This window comes from Danio rerio, chromosome 11 (assembly GCF_052040795.2).
Source record: "Danio rerio strain M-AB ecotype USA chromosome 11, GRCz13ab, whole genome shotgun sequence".
Taxonomy (NCBI): Eukaryota; Metazoa; Chordata; class Actinopteri; order Cypriniformes; family Danionidae; genus Danio; species Danio rerio.
This window is the reverse complement of record NC_141031.1, coordinates 41,585,416-41,606,383: the sequence shown is the minus strand read 5'-3', so window position 1 is coordinate 41,606,383 and position 20,968 is coordinate 41,585,416. Positions and strand designations below refer to the sequence as shown.

At 37.6% G+C, this 20,968-nt stretch overlaps 1 protein-coding gene and 1 long non-coding RNA gene across 12 annotated transcripts in view; one reads left to right on the top strand and one right to left on the bottom strand.

Annotated features, from left to right (window-relative positions):
* Nucleotides 1–20,968, bottom strand: part of epha8 (eph receptor A8) — a 336,681-nt gene that overhangs the window by 211,402 nt on the left and 104,311 nt on the right. For 10 of the 11 annotated variants that reach the window (XM_087274198.1, XM_087274200.1, XM_087274202.1 and 7 more), the window contains exon 1: nt 8,818–8,906. The exons of the other annotated variant lie outside the window; for it this stretch is intronic. The gene's annotated coding sequence lies outside the window, so the exon portion shown is untranslated. Of the gene's footprint in view, nt 1–8,817; nt 8,907–20,968 lie in introns of those variants that run through there. 11 annotated transcript variants of the gene reach the window in all.
* The window catches only part of LOC147841877 (uncharacterized), a 174,321-nt gene that overhangs the window by 112,209 nt on the left and 41,144 nt on the right, over nt 1–20,968 (top strand). The window lies entirely within an intron of this gene.

Sequence of the window (20,968 nt, the reverse complement as noted above, 5' to 3'; positions counted from 1 at the left end):
GGGAGGAAAACCTGGAGCGCTAACCGCATGTCACGGCCAATTAGAGTGCAGCAGTTGATGGGGAAAACGCTCGGCGGTCAATTTGAGTTCACCGTAAACTAGGTAGTGTTTGCTTTACTTTTTTGTAAAAAAAAAATATATAGTCTATAGTTATGGTCTAAAAGTTTACTTCTGCCACTGCAGCCAATATATATCGTGGAAAACTGAGAACAATGACCGTCTGAAAATATTTCTGTCTAGTCATGAAATCTTATTTTGAATTATTCAGTGGCTTACTTGAATTATTGAAATATATTGAAGAGGTCTTGTTATGGTTTTCTTCACACTTTTAGCTTCCTTTAGTATGTAATGTTGTTTGAGCATGAAACAGATCTGCGAAGTTATTAAGGCCCCCGTTTACCCTGCCAGTTAAATATAACCCAAATGCTCATACGTGACACAGATCGGATCTGTTCTATGACCATGTATACGCGAAAAAAACAAAAGCATCTGGATATTCAGAGATCGGTTTCAGGCCTACTTCATATGTGAAAATAAATCAGATACAAATCAGATATGTGACAATGCAACTGTCATGTAAACAAACAGATCGGATTTACTGAGGCATTCCCTTTTGTACGTCATTAAACTTGCGACAATGTGGCGGTTTAATGATGTAGAGCAGGGGTCACCAATCTCGGTCCTGGAGGGCCGGTGTCCCTGCAGGGTTTAGCTCCAACTTGCCTCAACACACCTGCCTGGATGTTTCAAGTATACCTAGTAAGACCTTGATTAGCTTGTTCAGGTGTGTTTGATTAGAGTTGGAGCTAAAATCTGTAGGACACCGGCCCACCAGAAACAAGTTTGGTGACCCCTGATGTAGAGCGTGCGTGGAGACGCAGTAAACAACAACAACAGTAAAAAACAACAACAGAGGAAACATGGGAGAGAAAATTTGTCAGTCACCACAATTTGCTCCCACCAGATCTGACCCACAAATTTCTCTGAATGGTGAAGGACACCATATAAAAACTATGTATATAAAATATCTGCGATGCTGGCCCTTTCCCTCCTCCTCCACCTCAAAATCTTTTTAATGTTGGGCGAACTTTGCATATTTTAAGAGTTTACACTGAGCTGATGATTGATTATAAAGCTTGTTTGGCATGCTGCATTTACATGCAAATGTCAACTTGGCTATGAAATTTTTTTATTTTTCACCAAAATACGGACACCTTTTCTGGGTTTTTTGGGTAAGCTATTATTTTACAGTATTTTAGAAATACTCTTCAGAAAATATGTTTCTGTCAATGTTTTTAAACTATTATATTTGATTTACCAAAGTCCCACAAGTGGCAATTTCACATCTGTCACATCCATAACGGAGAGATGTCACATCCATAACAACACTTTTTTTCAAATATGAAATAAAACCACTCATCATTTTTGTTCTATAGAGAGCTGGCTCTTATCCTTTTGTCTATCATTATTTCGTTTGAGTTGTGCAGTTAATTTTAAAAAATAAATTCTACAAAGTATGCTATATACTGCAAGCACAGACTTTTTTTGTCACATCCATAACGCTGAAATTGCTCATATATATATATATATATATATATATATATATATATATATATATATATATATATATATAGTTGAAGTTAGAAATATTAGCCTGCCTTTAAATTAAATTTTTAATTTTTAATCCAAATGATGTTTAACAGTGCAAGGGAATTTTCACAGTATGTCTGATAATATTTTTTCTCCTGAAGAAAGTTTTATTTGTTTTATTTCGGCTAGAATAAAAGCAGTTTTTAATTTTCTAAAAAACATTAAGGATAAAATTGTTAGCCTCTTTTAGCAAACTTTTTTTCAATAGTCGACAGAACAAACCATAATTATACAATAACTTGCCAAATTACCTTAACCTATTTACTGTCATCAAGGCAAAGATAAAATAAATCAGTTATTAGAAATAAGTTATTAAAACTATTATGATTCAAAATGTTTAGAAAAAATCTTCTCTTCGTTAAACAGAAATTGAGGAAAAAAAATAGACGGGGCGAATAATTCAGGGTTCTAATCATTCTGAATTCAATTGTGTGTGTGTGTGTGTGTGTGTGTGTGTGTGTGTGTGTGTGTGTGTGTGTGTGTGTGTGTGTGTGTGTGTGTGTGTATATATATAAGGCTTTTCTGGAAATAAGGTGAGGAAGAACAGTTCATTTGCATTTAAAGAGACAAAAACAGTGTGTCACTTTCAAGCAAAACTGTGCTTGAGGAGATCTTCCATTTGATTAATATATATTATATTATATTATATTATATTATATTATATTATATTATATTATATTATATTATATTATATTATATAAATTGTGTCTATCTACCATAAACCATGTTTGAAAAAAATAACGAAATAAAACTATATCATCATCATGCAATTTGAAAAACCTGTTATATATTTGAATATATATTTTCAATATAATTTATTCCTGTGATTAATGCATAAATAAGATTGAATGCAAAATTGGCTAACAGTGTATTATCTATTTATTATCAATGTCTGATGTTGTGAAATTTTGAATATTTTACCATTATGGTTTCTGTGTAAAGTACAAGTATTGTATTGGCATGTTGCAAGTATTTGACGACTCAAAGCATAATAGTGGACTACAGAAGAGTATGTGTGCAAGGTGCATAACTTGTCTATACATAATCACATCGTCAACTACCAATTATAGTCTTTTTATTTAGCAAATCCATGTGAATGGGATCCTTTTAAACAACATAGTCAACAGTTAACAAATCCTTTTCCATTTTTAGCACACTGCTGTCTTGTAAGTACCCTAAACTGTTCATTAAAACCTGAAGTGACGAGTCAACAAGCGAGTAAATAACAGCTGTTCAACAGGTAGTTTCTGTGTAGCTACATCTATAACTATCAGCACATCTAAACAACCTAAAAACCAAGCAGACAAGCTAACACACAGGGAATCCTCTAAGGGTCGGTCATTTAAAATACCGTTTCATGCGACTCAAAGTTGGCCATCATCCCTCATCAAAAACAAATTATTAACCTTTCGAAACTAGCGTGGCTGGCAGACATCCCCGAGTTCACTCCAGGCTGCGATATCTGCCAGAACTCGGCTGAAAATACACACAGGGACCATTTTCTTAACAGCTGGGAGTTCAATTAGCAGCTGATAAGCGAGCAGGGTTTGGACCCTCCAGTTTCCGATTCCTCATGAAAAGAGGAGCAGAGCAGCCCGACTCTCACCGCGGGCCAGAATAGAAGAGTAATGTTCCTCCGCGCACAGCTGCTAACTGACAACAAAGGACTTGTCATCGTGATTAATGGCTCGAGGAAGCCTCTCTTTGTTACTAGAGCAGCACTGTACTATGTTAAAAGCTATTAACATTGGGGAAATATATTAAAAAACTAAAGAGGGAGGGGGAATTTATATATAAAGATCTGCGCAGGAGGGGAATTAAGGAGCTAAAGTGGCTGATGTGGAGTAAAAGGGGAATCCGTGATGTATTAGTGGGTTTTTACCACACTGGCAGGTGTAATTTGGTATAATGTGAGGAGCTATTTGATGGAATCACTTTGTATCCAGATTCTCTCTGATATGTTTTGCACTCATTTTTAACTTTTTTTTGGATACAATAACGAAAATGTTGCCATGTTTTCAGACATTTTTATATCCATTCATAAAACCACACAAAAGCAATGCTGTATGAACACTACGGTGCAGTATGATGCCGTTCCTTTTCACGCTTACCAGTTGACCGCCTACCTCCGTATAGACAGCTTTCCTACTGTTACCAGTTTGTCCAGTTAGCTCGCTGCATACGTCGATGAACTTGAGACGCAAAGCGGAGTTGACCGCGACGACGGGGTTTAAGTCTGGCAAAGAACAGTTCCAGAAAGGTTTTTTTTTTCTGTATTGCTTTTGAAAACACTATCGGTTGGGTGTAAGGAAAGGGGGTTGGTGGGGGCATCGGTCGGTCAGTCAGTCAGTCAACTTGTGGATTTATGCAAGAACAGAAGGCGCGAATGGCACTCGTGAAAGAAATTTTGAGATCTCAAAAAGCCAACATAGGCCCATTCTAAAGGTGTAGCCATATATACACTTCTGGAGTTTGAGAAATATGTAGCCAGAAGTACGTATGACTGCATTTCGTCTTTAAAACGAATGCTACGGGACGGTATGATGTGGTTCTAGAAAAAAAAAAAAAAAAAAAAAAGAGAAAAAAATTAAATAAACAATTAAATAACAGGTGAGAGTGTGGTAAAATCTGAAAACGTGGTAAAAATGCAGGCTGCAGCAATGGCTTTTTGTTTTCTGGATTGCTTTTGAAAACACTATTGGTTGGGTTTGGGGAAGGCGGTGGGTGGGGTTATTGGATCGATGGGTCAGTCAATCAGTCGACGCCGGCCTCTGGTGAATTTACGAAAAAACAGCAGGCGTGAATGGCATTAGCAAGAAAAATGTGAGATCTGAAAAAGCGTACACCGCTTCCTCTGGCGGATTTGTGAAAACAAAAACTGCAAAAAAGCGTACTGTAATAAATACTGTGGTAAACTTTAGTTTTTACTAGTAGTATATTAGTATACTTGTTACATTACCATAGCAAGTGAAGAATTACTCAACTTATCAATTTAAGTAGTTCAATAGGTCCCTTATTTATCAGTGGAATGAACCGTGAACTATTCCAGCATATGTTTAATGCAGGGAATTCCCCAGTACTGGGAAACACCCATACACTCTCACATTCACATACACACATACACTACGGCTAATTTAGTTTATTCAATTCACCTTTAGCGCATGTCTTTAAACTGTGGGGGAAACCGGAGCACCCGGAGGAAACCCACGCCAACATGGAGAGAACACGCAAACCTCACACAGAAATGCCAACCCAGCCGGGAATTGAACCAGCCACTTTTTTCCTGTGAGGCAACAGTGCTAGCTACTGAGCCACCGTGCCACCAAGATCCATAATACGAACAGTAAGGTTTAATATATAGCATAATATATAGCAGTGTTTCTCAACTTGTGGGACCCACTTTTGGGTCGCGGGAACATTTTCAGTGTGTGGTAAAAAAAAAAAATCAACAAAAGTTACATTTTTTACTTACTTTGCTTATCCCGGACTTATTTTGAAATGCGTACGCAACAACCCTACTGTTTCACATGTAAAATTTAATTTAATTATTGCAACAAATATGTCGAAGCACAAGTACGACCCCGAATATTTACTGTGAAGTATGGATATATATATATTGACGACAAGCCTCAGTGTCAAATGTAGTGAGGTGTTCTCATAAGAGAGCATGAAACCTTCTATATTAAAACAACATTTAGAAACCAGAAAATATGTTTTATTAACAGTTTATTATTAACAGTATTTGTTGTTTTTACTTTGTAATATTTTTAGAATTTGATCCATTTTGTTAAATGACAGCAATAAAATAGTGATTATTTGTAAGTCTTGGTAAATTTCTTATGATTTATCTGTCACTACTTGTTTATGCTAGCAAATAAATACAAATGAAGTATAATTCCTAAATTGTAATATAGTTCCTAAAAATTTGGGTCGCAGCTTTGATGACCATGTAAAAATGTGGGTCCCATGGCCAAACCAGTTGAGAACCCCTGATATATAGTCTTTTAGTATTCTAGTGTTACAAAAGACTTTCCTATAAGAAACAATAAAAAATTAATAACAAAGAAAATCTCAAATGATTCTCTGACACCCACATGAAAAAAATACTACAGCAATTAACTGTACATTAAAAAGTGTTGCATGCAGAACTGTTGCAAACAATTTATTTGTGTTGAATTTAAACAAATTAAGTTTGATAATGTTTAACTTAATTTGTTTGTTTTAATTTAACCCAAGTAAATTGTTTACAACCACTTAAAGTAAAAAATTGAGTAAATTCAAGGAATCATCTTTGAATAATTTTTTTCAGTGTATGACATATAGCCTATATTTCTGAGGTGATCTGCCACGTTTTTTTAAAACTGTGCAGAGTTGTAGCTGCTCTACTAGGCCTACTACATTACTGTATTTCAATACTGCTCATTATGGTGGTATTTGGAGAGACAATTTTTTTCTAAGGTGGTACTTGATGAAAAAAGTTTGAGAACCGCTGCATTATATTATACAATCTTGACCTATATAAACTAACAAATACTGTGGTAAACCGTTGCTTTTACTACAGTGAACTTTGCTGTATTGTAGTAGTATATTAAAATATATTGTTACATTTCCACAGCAACTAAAATATTACCACAACAGATTAATTCCTCTATTAACTCGTAACTAATTCCAATAGTATGGTTCAAAAACATAATAGCATTTAACATCATTTATTATAGTATTTTGATTCAACTGAAGCTTATATTTTCCTTGCATGTTTTTGCTTTGCTTTTTTCTACTTTTGACAAAAACAAATTACACCATTAACCCCACGTGTTTTGAAAGAGATCTTAACTAATTCAAAAACTAATCCGCAAACAAGAGTAAACATTAATTAAAAATGTCTCCTCATATCAGATCTCTACACTATGAAGTCTAGACTTTAATGAATCTCAGTCGAGAATGTTTGAGCAAAGGCATTTCTCTTAGGGATGAGAACTTTAGCACACAAATTCTGACACACGCCATGCTCTCTTGATGGAGCTGCGCTTTTCAATCTATGTTAAAGTCTATTAATATGAGGGGAAAATATGGGGAAATATATAAAAGGAATGAAAGTGGCTGATCTGGAGTAAAGGGATATACATCTGTGGGGTTTTTTACCACACTGGCAGGCATAATTTGGCATAACATAGGGAGCTATTTGTTGGAATTGCTTCATATCGGGATTCTCTGTGATGAATACTTAAAGCTGGAGATCTGTCTTTTGCAGTGCTGGATTTAGGAGGTGCAGATGTTCTCTTTTTTTCTTCCTTTCGTTCCACCAGCTCTAAATGAAAAGAGCTATTTATGGAGGCCGCGATGTGATGATGCACTGTCAGGTGAGTAAGAAGGAGAGATGCAACTTTTCGCATTGATTTTCATGTCTGCTGAAAACAGGCTTTGGGTCTGATGCTGCCATGACAAGCAGAGGCACTTTTAGATTCGCCTTAGTGATTGAAGCATACAAGCCACAAAATAAGCGGGACTTGCAAATGCAAACGCAGTCATTTAAGACTTAATATTGTCCTAAATACACATCGGAAATGTTTAAATACTATAGCCATTTATTTAAATATCAGCCACTTCACTCTCAACGAAATGGCAAGGGTTATAATTTCAAGAGTTTACACTTAGCTGATGATTTATAAAAGCTTGTTTGGCATGCTGTCCCGGGAGAGAGCCCCGAGCTCAAGGACTCTTCGAGTCCGGGGCTTCCTCCTGTTTGGCAGAGCGAGAGAGGAGCCCGAGCTCGGTGGATCTCAGAACTCCCCCGCTGCTGTAGCTAAGGGAACACAAGGGTTAGATAAATGCTTGGTTTTTTATGTATATTGAATGTCTTTGGATGGTGGGAGAAAACCGGAGCACCCGGGGAAAACCCACACGGACACGGGGAGAACATACAAACTCCTCACAGAAACATCCGCCGGTCCTAGGGGCCACCGTGTCGCCCAGTCAGAGGTAAAGGAGGAGGAAAAAGGGGAGGAGGGGGGTTTCTTCCAAACGAAGATAAAGTGAATTGAAAACTGTGGTTATTTATAGTGGCTTAGGTCTCGAATGATTGGAAGATACTGATTAACAAATTCGAGACCAGCCGTGATAAATCATAAGCACGTGATCCTCCCGAAATTAGTTTATGAATAAACTTCACCTAATTAATATATTAAACTAATTTAACAGAGGGACTCATTTTCATTTTTAAACCTTTTGCTTTTTTTTCTTTTCTTTTTTTTACAAGATCTGAGGTAAATTGTCTGCTTCTGGTTTCAATAGTATGGCAATAAAACTCATGTAAAATGATGTTCAAAGTCATACTGGAGTCATTAACATTGAATAAAAGAACACAGTATGTTAGGAAATGAAGATTTGGTGGTTGGATAAATATTTATTTTGCACTAAATAACAAAAATATTGCCATATTTTCAGATATATTTTTAATATGTATTGTTAAAATTCATTCCCAAAGATGGGTTGCGGCTGAAAGGGCATTCGATGTGTAAAAACGTGCTGGATAAAATGGCGGTTCACTCCGCTGTAATGACCCCGGATTAATAAAGCGACTAAGCTGACAAGAAAATGAATGAATGAATGTTAAAATACAATAGCAATGCTATAACTGTGTAACGTTAAATATGACGTCAATATTCAACTCCAAGTCTCCAACCTATGATGTATATCAATACAGTTAATATTTTGACAATATCCATAATAATATGATTTATACATAAGGGTTTATGAGTCAACTACACCAATTTATATAGCATATTTTACAGTATTTTAGTGTGACGAAAGACTTCCTATAAGAAAGTGACTGACTTTCATTTTCAAACAGTTTTTTTAAAGATCTGCTGCTGGTTTCATCTATACAGTTAATAAGGACACCAAAGATACATAATAATATGATTTATACATAAGGTTTCATAACGGCACCGATATATATAGCATAATATATACTATTTTATTATTCTAATGTCACTAAAGACTTCCTATAAGAAAGTGAGTGCCTTTCATTTTCAAACCGTTTGCTATTGTTATTTTCAAGAACTATCTGCTGCAGGTGTAGTAGGCTATGCCCAAAACAGGCACGTAAAATGGTGTTCAACTTCACATTGGAAGCATTTAACATTGAATAAAGCACAAAATACCTACTTGAGTTGATCGTTGGCTTTGTAGTTTGTGCTGTTTTGCCGCACCGGCGCGAAAATAGAAACTTCTTCACGCGTCGCCGTCGCAGTTTTAACGGCGTCACCGCGTCACTTGTAGTTAGGAGGACACGTTGTAAGCATGTTATTTTGGGTCCTATAATACATATGGGGAACATAGCACTATTAATATTTTGTAAGCTGTTGAAAAGAGTTCATGTAAACACCAGCTTACATTTTTCTTACATTGTCTGCTTCTCAGATAGTTCTTTGACAAGAGACCCAATTAAAGCAAGAGATCTTGACAATATCAAACTAATCTGCAAACAAGTGTCAATGTGAATGCAAACATTTCTCATCATTTCAGATCTCTGTTCTGCAAAGTCTATACTTTAATGAAGCTAGCTGAGAATGCAAAGGGATTTCTCTCAGGGATGAATACTTCTGCACACAACTTCTGACATGCTCTCCCAAGGGAGCTTTTCAATCTTGTCAGAACTCAACTAAAAGGGATTTTTGACATTAAGTAAATCTCTTGTCGAGTCTGTGTTTGAGTGAAACACATTCTTTGGAGTTTGTTTTAATCTGTAAGCACTGTAAAAGAATACTGCTGGGTTGTTGTAAGCGTCTGTTGAGCAACATATGAACATCGGGTTAAAACGTGTCCCATTATACCAGTGTACAGGACATCTGTACAGTACATATTTGACCAAACATTAGGTTACGACAAACCTGCATTTTTTATTTTACTTTTTAGAGATTACTAATGCAATTCCGTCTATATTTAAGATTAAAATTTTGTTTGTAATTCTTTTTTTTTTAACAGCAGAATAAAAAAGTTCCCAGGTTTTCACAAATAAAATAATAAAAATAAAACATTTATACAACCACTGTCATATATTTCGGGAGCGTCCAGTGATAAAGCATTTCTTAACGTACATAAAGTAATGGAAAGAATATTTCATATTACACTACACTACCTTTTCAATTTATGGCTTTATTTTTTAGAAAGTTCTGACATCCAGACAAGTAGGCCTGAGAAATATTTTTTTTTACATATCGATAATTTCGACCAAAAAAGCAATCACAAGGCATTGGTTACCCCCTGAAACCCCTTCAATCCAAGAGTGGTTGGAAATTGTATACGACATTTATGTTATGGAAAAAATTGGATTGTCCCTTCACTTTCAAATGAATGTATTCAGAAATATCTGGACCAAATGGACTGAATATGTACGGTTACTCTATCCAGATTTTGTAGAAGCATAAAATAATTGCTATTTGGTTTTAATCTGCAAGGTATGCATTTTCTAATTTAGAAACCAGTAAGCTTTCTCTCAGTCTCCTCTTCAGACTAAGAACAAAGATTTGATATTATTTAATAGAGAGTTTAACTATTAGGTGTATATTTTACACTCCCTGAATTGTCAATTTTGTAAATTACATTGTTAACATTATTATTTTATCATTAATGCTATTATTTAGTTTAATTATTTTAATGATAAATCGCTAATATTCATATTAAATAACAGCAATTTAATAATTGCTATTATTTAGTTTAAATTTAGTTATAAATTTTTTGACATTGTGTTTCTTTAACTTTCTATACTGTATAAAAAAGTTAAATGATTGGCAGTGTTTTAAGAAATCTATATTGGGTAAAATAACAGATTTTCAGTCACAATAAGAGCCACTTTAAAAAAAAAGTTAAAATAAAAAAACTCTCAGTTTCAATAATCGTAATATCTATCTTAATAAAATATCTATCTTATCTTAAAATAAAAATGAACATTTTTCCAACAAATATTGGTTACAATTTATTTAAGGTACAATTCTCACATTAACAAAAAATATCTAATTCTGCTAATTCTTCTAATTCTGCTTATTTATATTTATTAAGAAAGTGGTTGGGTTTAGGTATTGGGTAGGATAAGGGATGAAGAATAAGATCATGCAGAATATGTACTTTATACACTCACCGGCCACTTTATTAGGTACACCTGTCCAACTGCTTGTTAACGTAAGTGTCTTATCAGCCAACCACATGGCAGCAACATGGCAGCATGTAGACATGGTCAAGATGATCTGCTGCAGTTCAAACAGCATCAGAATGGGAAAGAAAGATGATTTAAGTGACTTAGGGTGAATGTAGCATGGTTGTTGGTGCCAGGCAGGCTAGTCTGAGTATTTAAGAAACTGCTGATCTACAGGGGTTTTTCAGTAGAAGATTTGAAAAATATTGCCTGGTCTGATGAGTCTCGATTTCTGCTGCAACATTCGGATGATAGGGTCAGAATTTGGCATCAACAACATGTAAGCATGAGTCCATCCTGCCTTGTATCAATGGGTCAGGCTGCTGGTGGTAGTGTTGTAATGGTGTGGGGATATTTTCTTGCCACACTTTGGGCCCATTAGTACCAACTGAGCATCATGTCAATGCCACAGCCTACCTGAGTATTGTTGCTGACCATGTCCATTCCTTTATCACCCCAGTGTACCCATCTTCTGATGGCTACTTCCAGCAGGATAACGCACCATGTCAAAGCGCAAATCATCTCAGACTGGTTTCTTGAACATGACAATGAGTTCACTGTACTCAAATGGACTCCACAGTCACCAGATCTCAATCCAATAGAGCACCTTTGGGATGTGGTGGAACTGGAGATTCGCATCATGAATGTGCAGCCGACAAATCGGCAGCAACTGCGTCATGCTATCATGTCAATATGGGCCAAAATCTCTGAGGAATATTTCCAGTGCCTTATTAAAATCTACACCACGAAGGATTATGGCAGTTAGAAAAGCAAAAGGGTACAACCCGGTACTAATAAGGTGTACCTAATTAAGTGGCCGGCGAGAGTAAGTACTTATAAACAGCCATTATTGTAATAATAGTTAGGTAATAAGCCACTAGTTAACAATGAAAATTGGTATACTTAAACTAAAGGGTTAACCATTCCAAACTCTATATTACAATGTCTATACTTCACAAACTCAACTGAGGGATTTCTTTTGTGGGTGAATACTTTCGCACACAACTTCTGACACCCGCCGTGCTCCCTCAAGGCAGCTGCGCTTTTCAGTCTTGTCAGGAATGAGCTTTATTTCCACATCATCAATGCAAACGAAGAGATTTTTGACGTTAAGTACATCTCTTGTCACGTCTTCATTTCCTAAAACACTGGCGTTAATCAGTTCAATTGAGCAGGCTTGTTTTTGAACATCACAGGATATCTGACATGTATGTCTTTCTCACACGCGTCTCTTCATTGTGCATTCAGTCAGGCGCACGTCTGGGTTGCGTTGGTCTGGAAGAGCGTCGACTCTGCCCTAGGAGCAGACAGCTTTTCCCTGACTGGGCCCACAGGGGACATCACTGCTGCCGTGTTTTAGGCGAGAGGAAAATGAGAACTTTAGACACAGTGTCACACGGCCCATGAACTGTGGAATAGCCTCTGCACCGATAAGACAACCCTCTCCGACATGGGAATATTTGAGGAGCCTTTTAGATGACAGGTCTGCTGGAACGCGGCCTTGAAGGGTCAAATGGAAGGATTTCACGCAAGTTTATGCCGGATGGGCTGGAGAGCGGGGTGGCCTGTTTATAGTCCGTGTGAAGTCAAATTTTGCAGTGCTTATTTTGATAGTGCATATTGTTATGTTTAAGGTGAACAGTTAATCCATGCAAGTTCTTCCACTGAATAAAAAAGAAAAGTCTGTATAAAATCCAAATTTACAATGATTTTGTTGACACTTTTGTTTTAGTGTGAACTAGGGTTGTGCCGATAGACGACAGTATCATGTATCGACGATAGGCAAAGCAATCGCAGAGAGCTGAGACCTTTGACGATTTTAAAGATGTTATTTAGCTGGATTTGCATTGATGTAGACATTTTAAATGCATTAATTACATTATTGAATAAAATGAATTCATTCATTCAATTTTTTTGTCGGCTTAGTCACTTTATTAATCCGGGGTCGCCACAGCGGAATGAACCACCAACTTATCCAGCAAGTTTTTACACAGCGGATGCCCTTCCAGCCGCAACCCATCTCTGGGAAACATCCACACACACTACACGGACCATTTAGCCTACCCAATTCACCTGTATCGCATGTCCTTGGACTGTGGGGGAAACCGGAGCATACCCACGCGAAGGCAGGGAGAACATGCAAACTCCACACAGAAACACCAACTGAGCCGAGGTTCGAACCAGCAACCCAGCGACCTTCTTGCTGTGAGGCGACAGCACTACCTACTGCGCCACTGCCTCGCCCCTGAATAAAATGAATAGTATTATTATTTTTAATCATTATCATTGATAATAAGAGAACTACAAATAATTTGACATCTTCAGCCAATGCAATCTCACAGCAATTCGTAACTTTTCGATTTAATGGCTAATTCGTATGAATTCGTATGATCTAATTCGTACAATTTAGTACGATTTGCTCATCACCCAATGACGGTTGGGATCAGGGGTGGGGTTGGGTGCCAAGCTCCCTTTTTAAAATCATACATTTTCGTACGACTGAACTTATACGAATTTTTACCAATTAGCCACTAAACTGACAAAATGTAAAATGCTTACGTTTCCTCGTGAGATCAGGCTGGCTTCAGCTGTTCAGGGGCACCTCAGGGCACCACGGCCACCCCTGTGTAAACTCTGGGCACTCCTGTGGCCACTCCAATAAGATTTTGCTGTTGATATTATTAATTTAAATGTGCTTACGGAAATTAACAATATTTCAATAAATAAATAAATAGCAGCCACTAAATTATTACGGATTGATTAGCGCCATTGTTGAAGCTGATTCACTGCCCCTCCCCTCATTGTTGACAGCACACACCTTCAACAGACAGCTATGGCTATTATTTGGGAAACAACAATGGTTGTTTATCGTACATACATATCTTCACTTAAGTAATTATTCTATGCTCTCTGTTAACCTTTCTAGTTAAATAATAAACGTGTTAAAGTTACCTAGCAAGGCTCAAAAATAGGTCATTTTGATTTACATAGTTTCAAGAGTTCACACTTAGCTGATAATTAACAAAGCGTAATTTGCATGCTGTCCCGGGAGAGAGCCCTGAGCTCATAATATCCTCGAGCCCGGGGCTCCCTCCCGTTAGAAGGGCAAGAGGGGAGTTCGAGCTCAGGTAGATCTCGAGAACTACCTTGCTTGTCGTTGTGTTAGAAGTGTAAACTAAGGTTGTCTTGGGTGGTAATTTGGTTTAGTCGATTAGCTATGGTTTATGTTTTTGGACAGTGGGAGGAAACCAGGGAACCTGGGGAAAACCCATGCGAACACAGGGAGAACATGGAAACTGTACAGAAACACCAACCGGCCCGATAGGAGGTTGGGCCTGCAGTGCTCTTGCTGTGAGGCAACATTGCTAGCCACTGGGCCACCGTGTCACCCTATCGGAAAAAAGAGGGGAAGTAGGGGTGAAAGGGGGAAGCTTCAAGACAAAGATAACTGGAATGAAAAACTCTGGTTACTTATAATGCTTCAGTAATCATCTATTATGGGCAGATTACAGAGCTAATGAGGTGCCAGTCGTGTTAATCATAAGCACGTGATCCTCTCTAAATTAGTTTATAAATAAACCACACTTAATGTTTTTGCCTTTCTACAGAAAGTTCACCTTTGCTGAATAGGCTACACTTTTAAAAATAAAAATTAAATTAAGGATTAAGTATCAGAAAACAGGACATTTCCCGAGCGCAACATTGTGTCCGAGCAAATTTTAGTTTTAGCAAATCCAAATGTAACCTTGTAAATTATTAAGCCTGGTTTATACTTCTGCGTCAAGTGACCGGCGTAACCCACGCCGCATGAAATGCGCGTAGCTGTGCATTTATATTTCTGCGCGCTGTCTCTGTTGCTCTGCAGTAACACTTCCGAAATGCTAGTTGGCAGTAAGGTGTTAATGTTCCTCTGTGTCGAGTTTCTTCGCTGGTGTTTTGTTTTTTCTGAACGCTTCCTGAATGTACAAGTGGCTCAAACTCGCTCATTTTGAGGCAGGAACTGGCGGACGTGCAACAACTTTAACCATGAGGTAAACACAAAACAAAACTTTCCATCCGGACTCCACAATCCCTCCATCGGGCTCACGCAGCTATCAGTCCTTCCCATACTCGTAATCGCTACCAAGCCGACCAATCACAGAGCTTGCGCTACGCGTCATTGCAACGTGTAGTTACATTTTTTGAAAAGTGCACATCTGCGACGCCGACAGCCACGGCGGAGGGCTATGCGTCGACGCGTAGGCTGCCCTGTAGCATACCCGTGCGCTTGACTCAGAAGTATAAATCAGCCTTTTGTGATGTTCAGACTAGAAGCCGCAATGTGCTGTACTGAACAAAAAGAAAACTCCTTCACTCTATAGAGACAGTCACACATGGTCGACGAGTCCTTTGCATCCTATCAATGCATCCTTGTTTTTTCTGTGAGTAATTAAATATCATTTAATTTGCTTTTATTCATTTATTAAATCCATTTTGGGGCAGTCTTGTTAGAAAAAAAATAGTCTCATCGCCTATTTAGCTGGAAAAGCGCGTTGATTTGCACTGGTTTGAACATTTTCCAAGATAAAACACAATGCAAATGAAGTTGATTATAAAATAAGCAAACAAAATCTGCAGAAAGCTTATTAAATATTTTTGGAAATGGTTAAATGAATAAGCAAATAGGTAAATATAACACTGCTGTGCCCCCATGCAATAGTATTGTGAATCTGTGATCTTAGGGGGACCATATGGCGATCGGAAAGTTTTGTATATGGCCCAACACTAGGGTGAACTATGCCTTTAAGGTTAAAGTCCCTGTGTTGTACCCAGTAAAAGCCACACGAGTGCAAGAACTGTAGGCGTTAAAGACTGAACTCTTCATCAAGCCTGGTTGAGTCTAATGAGTGATAACCATGACAATGCAAGTAATTAGAGAAAGATGAGACTTCAAAGGCTTTGGCGTGAGATTTGGAGGATGGCGCTTTGGGGCGCTGGAGATGAATATCATCTGTCTGAGCGGCGCAGCTGACGAAAGCCATGTTTCTGAGAATAACCTGACAGCTCAGAGCCATCCTGACACGCGTATGCCACCGAGGAGGAGGAGGAGCAGCCCATGCACAAACACTGCTTCTCCAACAGTTAATTGTTTTGGACCAGTGTGCATGGGAAAGTTTGATCTCGGATGCTGTCAGACACTTTGAAGCGAACAACAGAAATGTGGTTTACTTGGCCTGGAGGTCCTATTGTAGCCTGTTGCCACAAGAGGATTTAAAAAAAAAAAAAGATTTAGACTTTTTCTTTACAATTCAGACCTTTTGTTTTGGATTATTGCAACATAAAAAATAAAAAATAAAAATTAGGAAAGTGTGTTCAGGTCTGCAACATCTGTACAAACCCTGTAGTTATTCATACAGTAATATAAGTATTTGGGTATAATAATAGACACAGTGCTTCTGACAGGTTTGAAATATACTTGAGGTCATACCTGCCAACCTAGGAGTCTCCTGTATTTCAGACCGATCTACTGTCACCCTCCGTTTTGTTATTTCTCCGGAAAAACTCCTGTAATTTAACCCCCCATACATTTTTCAGAGTGAAAAAACAAAGGAGAACCAGGAAAAACAACGAAGCGAATGATTCAGCAACCTAAAACATGAACAAACCATGTTTATCATCGCCTTTTGGACTATTATGAACTCGGATTGATGGAAGTACTCTCTAACAGAGGTTACATGTGCTGCTGAAGATGACAGAGACAGATGAAAGGTTTGCACTGACCGTGGGCTGTATGTTGCGTGTTGTTTTTCAAGAGTTTACACTTAGATAATGCTTGACTATTTAAGCAAGTTTGGCATGCTGTCCCAGGAGAGAACCCTGAGCTCAGAGATAGATGAGCCCAAGGCTCCCGCCTGGTCAATAAGCATTAGGAGGGATATAAGATCAGGTAGTTCTCGATAACTTCCCAAAATAGACCACTAACTGCGCTAGTTTGTAGTAAGTGCTTGTGACTTTATCTTTTGTTGCATGGTTTTTGAGTATGGGAGGAAACCGGAGTACCCGGGGAAAACCCAAGCGAACACGGGGAGAACATTCAAACTCCGCACAGAGAGTATCGGTTGGCTCAGCTAGTATTTGAACCAACGACCTCCTTGCTGTGGGGCAACAGTGCTAGCCACTAAGCCATCATGTCACCCGAACTTAGAAATGTGGAGGAGGGAGAAGGGATGGATTGGGGGGGTGTTCCAAAACAAAGATGAGGAATGAAGTTTAGGCTGGATATTTATATTGAATTTAGAGTGATCCGGTTGGCTAGTTAGTGATTAGTGATAGGGATCAGCTGTAGTCAATCCTATCACGTGCAATTTGGGTTAAATTTAGGTTTAAGTGAAGTTTCTTAAACTAATTTCGAAAGGAGCACGTGATAGGATTGACTACACCTGATCCCTATCAGTAATCACTAACTAGCCAATCGGATCACTCTAAATTCAATATAAGGACTAAATGTATGCTGTATGTAGTTTTTCTGTAATTGGTAACATATCAGAGACTGTAAGGGTCTGTATGTGTTAGGGAACCTATGGCTCGGGAGCCACATGTGGCTCTTTGCCCAAAAATATGCAGCTCTCCAGCTGTCTCTCTTCAATAATATTTTAAAGTTTAAAAAATTAAAACTGTCACTAGAAATCAGTTTCCTATTGAAAATACAATTAGAATTCCTTTTTTTTTTTGTATATTTTTTTTTTACAGTAAAATAAATAAGAACTCAGTTTACAATAAAAGAACGTTTCAACCAATGTTCGTGTGCAGCTCTGTGGATTAACCTGAATCACAACACCAATAAAAGGCATGCAACTTACATTTCTATGGTAACTTTGCACACGTAAATTCAAACAACATTTATGAGTGGTGCTGGGGAAAAGAACATTTCAAATGGCATTTAGAGGCTTTTGCATCTGAGCTCTTATAAATATATATTTATACGTTTTTAATTAGCTTTTTTTTTACAATGGCTTTTTAAAAAATGCAGTATTAGTAATGATAGTGATAGTAATTAGTAATGAACACTTATACACAAGTATTTGTTAGTATGAAGCATCTGTTTTGTGAGAAGTGCTTCTCGTATGATATGTGAACGACCCGTACAGTTTTACTTTGACACTTCCACGAGCGAGAATGACGTTATCTGAAACTTAGTGTCGTACAAATGGTACCCTTTTGGCAGTGGATATGCTAGCTTGATAAAAGTGACCCATACCGACCTGTACCATACCGTACTGTACCACTAAATAGCTGCGTCCCAAATGGCACACTATACACTATGCACTCATGCACTATGTACTTATGCACTTACACACTCAACAGGATAGTATATGTATGTAGTGTCGTCCCAAATGGCACACTTATGTATTTTTACTAAGCGGAAATTCAAACCGTTTCCCTGATGACGTTTGACGGTTGCCAAATCAGTGAAATAAACGACTAAATTATCAAGTTATACCTGCCGTGAGTATTGCTGCATTCACCACGGGAGGCGCTATAATCACTCTCGTAGGAGAATTTTGCTTTCACCATCCAAAATAAATAAAGTTATTCAACATGTGCGTCCGATCGCTCCGCCCCTTCCGCTACGTAAGCAAACCTGCGGTCGTTGAGTGCGTGAAGTGTCCATCATTCCACACTTCATTTTAGCGGCTGAATGAGTGCATCATCCGGGTAATTAAAGTGCACTTTTTATTTTGAGAGTTTTCAATGTGAACACACTACTTACACTATTTATACTACAAAATGGCGTAAAATAGTGCATAAGTATGCGATTTGGGACGCAGCAAATGTAAACGGGCCACTAAAGTCCCAAGTTTAAATAAGTGAAATCAAAACATTCATTTGTACACCAGGCTGTCTTGGAGCTAAATAAGGTCCATATAAAATGAATTCTATGTTATGTTTATGTATGTATATTAGTCTTCGCCCCTTTGTAAAGAGTTCACATGTAAGTCTGACAGTGATTCTTTTGTGTTGTGTTGTATAAAGTTTGCAATTGCTTCTATAAAATTTAATCTCAATAGAAGAGCAGATTCTGACTGGGTATCAATGTTTAAACTCTGCTTTTCTTCTATAGTCATCGTCCTTGGTCTAAATGGACCATCAGTCTGCCAAATGAAGAGCTTTAATTGGTCAAGACCTGTAGGGTTCAAGATCTAAACTCATTTGAGCGTTAGATTCAAGAAGGACGGCAGCCGACAAACATCTTTCCTTAATGATGGTGGGGAAGCAGCCATAAAACTGTTGATCTGAGACGTGCCAGGTACTCATAAATACCTCCGTGTAGGTAAACAGAGGAGGACAGAATAATGGCCAAGGTCTTGTGGGCAGGAATGGCATCATTTGGCAGATGGGGCAAGGTGATTTCACCAGCTGTTATCGGCTCATTCATTGGTGTGGAGACCAAACATTAGACTTTGGGGCCTGTTGGGGAGAATAAAGCTGGAGTTGAGTTATCGTAGACCACCAAGTGTGAAAGTTAAAGAGCTCCTATTAAGGTTTTTACACTTCTGAACTCTTTGAGTGCAAAATGCTGATGTTTGTGCATGAAACCGATCTGCAAATCTACTCTAAATAACTTTTTTCGAATTTTGTTTTTGAAGACCCATTGTAGTTTTTTTTCAAGGAACAAACATGTCCCATGCGGTATCTCTAATTAAATAACTTGAATTATTAGAGTAGTAGTATAGAGTTTTGCTTGAGTTTTCATGACTAACGCACTGTTTTGCGGGGGGGGGGGGGGGGGTTTCAATTTATTTAGATGCCCTAGACCACAGGTGTCAAACTCCGTTCCAAAAGGGCCGCAGCTCTGCACAGTTTAGTTCCAACCCTAATTAAACACACCTGATCAAACTAATTGAGTCCTTCAGGCTTGTTTGAAACCTACAGGTAAATGTGTTGGAGCAGGGTTGGAACTAAACTGTGCAGGGCTTCGGCCCTCCAGGAATTGAGTTTGACACTTCTGCCCTAGACTCTCAAAAGTGTATTTACAATGTAAAAGAAATCAAAAAATATTTGGTTGTCTCAACTTAACATTGTGCCAAATATAAACAAACTCAATGTTTAGTTAATTATTTTTTTAATAAAATAATTCTGACTTCAACTGTACATCCAAATCAGGTGAACGGTGTAGGAATTGCAACAGTTTGCATATCAGCCTCCCTTGTTAAGGGACCAAAAGTAATGGGACAATAGTATATATGCCGAGCTAGTGTTTTTCCCATATTGATAAACTTCCGGTGACCTGTTATTGTGAACTTGTTTTCCATTTCATACAGTTCCTTTTACGGCATCAATGTTGTAATGTAATTAAAATACATTCAGTTAAATAAACTTTGGCATTTATTTAGTTGTTCAAGCGTAAAACGAGATAAAAGGCCTTTTACTCACACTCGGCAGGCTAGCGCAGAAGCTCCATTAAATAAAGTGGGGCAAAATAAATGCTCATATTATAAAGACATGGCAGGGAAAATGCAATTTAATGCAGTGCTTCTTATACAATCAGAAACCCACTTTATATCGGATATCACTCATCCATGGAAATGGCTTATTTTTAAAGAAAACAGACCTTAAACGAGCTGATTTTGGCATACAGTTCACCAGAAGCACTTAACCCAGGTTCCTGGCAAACTAAAAGTCCTATTAGCATGCTTCGGCATTTACTCTGTGTGTTATGGACTTGACTTTATATATTTATTATGTATATGTTATAAAAACAATAAAAAAACTATATATAAAAAAAGTTACATAGATATTTAAATGTATACCTTTTATCATGTACACATATATTTTATATCTAAATATGAATGAACATTTTCTCTAATATATGCATGGGTGTGTCTATGTATATGTGCACATAAATACATGAACAGTACACACACTTAAATTATGACAAAGCAAACTTTTATTTTGAATGTGATTAATCGGGATTAATTTTTGCCCAGCATTAATTATTTATCATTTTTAAATGCTTTCACTCCAAACTATTTTATGAACCCTCTGTCAATTCCCTTGCACCCTCCTAGGGCTGACAAAAGCTAATTTTTAAACCCTCTGGCGTAATATGCACAAACGCATTTCTTTCCGCAGTTTACATTCACA